Raw genomic sequence first — 3,455 nt, forward strand, 5'->3', positions numbered from 1 at the left:
TACAAGGAGGAGGGCCTTCTCAGTAGTAGCCCCGACCCTTTGGAACGAGCTCCCCGTGGAGATTCGTACCCTCTCCACCGTCCAGGCCTTCCGCACAGCCCTTAAGAACTGGCTAGCCCGTCAGGCCTGGGGATAAGGATAGCCGCCCCTCCCGAATGATGAGTGTATGTTGCTTACTATTTTATTATATGTCACTATGTCAATGTCTGTATTCCCCCTCCCTGATTTTATGTGAGCCGCCCTGAGTCCCCTCAGGGAAAAGGGCGGCCTACAAATATTAATAAAATCAAAATCAAAATCAAATCAAAATCAAAGCAGGAAAGTCTATACTGGATGTTGGCAACCTGGGATTCCCGAGCCACATGCGGCTGCTCTCTTGAGGTTCTGTCGCACTGCCAGTAATTAAGTTTTTCAGCAATTCCAGCTGATCTCACCACTGGCTGGCCCCGGTCATTGCCCCTCCCCTCCCAGTCAGTACTCACTTGACTTGAGAAGAGACTCACTCTGGGCCTGCCACGCTCATCTTATTGCTAGGAGCGAGTGGGTCGCATTGTGGCTCCACATCGTAATGGATCCTGGGAGGAGAGAACCTGTCTCCCACATTGTAAAGTGTGCTAAATTTTGCTATGCTGTGCAAAGCGCTGCGAGAACGCCTCATGGCCTACCCGATGCCTCATGGCCTCTGCCTTGTGGCCTTCCTGCTGCTCTCACAGTGCCTTGTGCAGCACAGTTAAATTTAGTGCACCTCCCTGAGTGTCTGAATAGTGACTAGCATCAACAAAGGCTGGAAGTAGCCGCCCACCATTTCCTGCTTCAGTCTGTCAGGCAGTGAGACCCCTAGATGAGACACTGGAGAATCAGAATCAGAGAGGAAAAGTGAGGGAGAAAGGAGAGGTGAGAAGAGAGAGATACAGAGAGAGGGAGGGGAAGAGGAATATACAGAGAGAAGGGAGAGAGAGAGAGAAACAGAGAGAAGAGGGGAGAGAGATAAATGGAGAGGGGGAGGGAGAGAGGGGGATACAGAGAGAGGGAGATACAGAGAGAGGGGGGAGGGAGATACAGAGAGAGAGAGGGAGAGGGAGAGAAAGAGAGAGCAAGAAAGAGAAAAGAGAGGGAGGAGAGATACATGGAGAGAGGGGGAGAGATACAGAGAGAGGAAGAGAGAAACAGACAAAGAGAGAGAGATACAGAGAGAGGGGGTGAGGGGAGGGGGAGAGGGAGAAGGAGAGGGGAGAGAGATACATGGAGAGAGGGGGACAGAAGGAGGGAGGAGGAGATACAGAAAGAGGGGAGAGAGAGTAGGAGACAAGACAGAGGGGGAAAGAGGGGGGGAGATACATGGAGAGTTGGAAGGGAGGGAGAGAAGGGGAGAGAGATACAGAGAAGGGGAGAGACAGACAGGCAGGCAGACAGACAGACAGACACACACACACAAAGAGATACTGAGAGATGGGGAGATACAGAGAGAGAGGTAGAGAGAGATAGGAAGGGATATATATGTATGTATGCATGTATGTATGTATATATGTATGTATAAAATACAGAGAAAGGGGGACATCATTTGAGATGTCAAAAGGATTTTGTGGCTCCCTGTGTTTAAGAGCTGGTTCTCTGCCCTAATGACCAGCTGGGTAGGCATGGCTAGGGGGTCATGACTTGGTGGGAGTGAGTGACATCAATAAGGTCATACCCACTCAGGTTTTGTGGCTCCCGGTGGTTTCTTTTCTATGGGAAATGGGGCCAAATGGCTCTTTGAGTGTTTAAGGTTGCAGACCAGTGATGTGCGGTGAGGTTCACAGCTGGTGAAGCAAGCGGACAAAAGCCGCCCTATGTCTGCCAGCGCCAGCCGCCCGCGTCGGGGCTTCGGGGGCGGCTTCGGCGGGGGGGAGAAAGAAGGGGAAACCCGCGGCTAAGCAGTCCGCTCATACACGGGCGCCCCCGGCCACACACTTCCCCCTTTGCAAAAAGGCGAAGTTGAAGCAAAAGTGGGGAAAGCAGAGCCAGACCCAAAGGCGGTTTGAGGGGGTTAAAGAGAAAGCGAGGGGACAGAGAAGAGCGGAGCGCAGCACTTCTTACCCGGCTTGGAGAGGCATGGACGGTGAGGTGGGGGACTCCCGGCTCAGTCCTCCTCCCTCAGCGGCCTCTGAGTCAGGGCAGAAGGATGGCCGGAGAGACTCAGGCGAGCAAGCCACGCACAGCGCTCCGAGAAGCATCGGCACAAGGGTTGCCCCCGCTGCCTTCCAGCCTCCCTCCGTCCGTCTCCTCCCAACTCGCATGGCGAAAAGAGGGTTTAAAGGGACCGGCTGGCAGTGAAAGAGAAAGCTGTCATGTGACGACGAGCCCGCTTGCCGCTCCCACTCCAGCGTGCCTCCTTGGTTGCAAAAGCGGGGAGGTCCTCTGGGCGTGTGCAGAGTGCCGCCTTCATTAAACCCAAGTCGGGCCGAGTTTCCTTTTTTTTTTAACTGTGAGGCGGTTTAACGGCACGGAGTGGCTGCACTGAATCGTGAGGGCGCGCACACACCGCTGTCTTTAAAGTGCATGCTGCCGCGCTGGCCATTGTGCACCCTCACAATTCAGTGCAGCCACTCCATCCCGTTAAACCGCTTCACGTTGTAAAAAAAAAAGGAAACTCGGCCCGGCTTGGGTTTAATGAAGGCAGTACTCTGCACACGCCCAGAGGACCTCCCCGCTTTTGTGCGGTGGCAGGCACTTTATAGAAGGCACAACAAAGAAAAAAAATCAATGCATAATTTAAATCTTTTAATTAAGATTATTGTCCAGCTCTTAATTGATTAATCATTCTTTCTGGCAGTGAATTCTTTCTAGTGGGATTACACAATGGCCCTGAATGCAATAAAATCCAAGTTAAATAAATTGGATGAGTATTATTACAATTCCTACATCAGGCCCAAGCAAACTGTAGCCACTGATCTAATATGAGCAACTTTTAGGTTCGTTTCCAAAACCTATCTGGAAACAATCAGTTGTGTGCCTGCCAGATCCAAATAACGTTCCATCCCAACTTCAGATCTGGGTATCTTATTTTTGTCCACGTCAGTTCTTTTCTGCTGGTCTTTATAACAACGAATTAAGATTTATTCAGGAACATACTTCAGTAAAAGGTTCTGCAGCACGAATACAACTGCTATACCAGATAAGGAAACAGCTCTTATAATATACTAATATATATTAGTTCCCTGGGAATAAACTTAAAATATTTCACTGTTGATACTTCATTCCTGAATCCTAATTGACTTTTACAGACAAAGGCTGAGTCGGTCCAATTTAATTGCTGCGGATTAGAGGCGTATAGGAGTGAACATGTAAACAGAGGAACAGCGGAGTGAAAGTTAATCTTCAATTAAGCGCCGATATGTTTTCTCCAAAGTTGCTGTGGTTGCTGTCCCTCTGTTGCTATGGTAACTTTCCCTCCGCAACTCCAGCATTACACCCCC

This window comes from Thamnophis elegans, chromosome 4 (genome assembly GCF_009769535.1).
Source record: "Thamnophis elegans isolate rThaEle1 chromosome 4, rThaEle1.pri, whole genome shotgun sequence".
Lineage (NCBI taxonomy): Eukaryota > Metazoa > Chordata > Lepidosauria > Squamata > Colubridae > Thamnophis > Thamnophis elegans.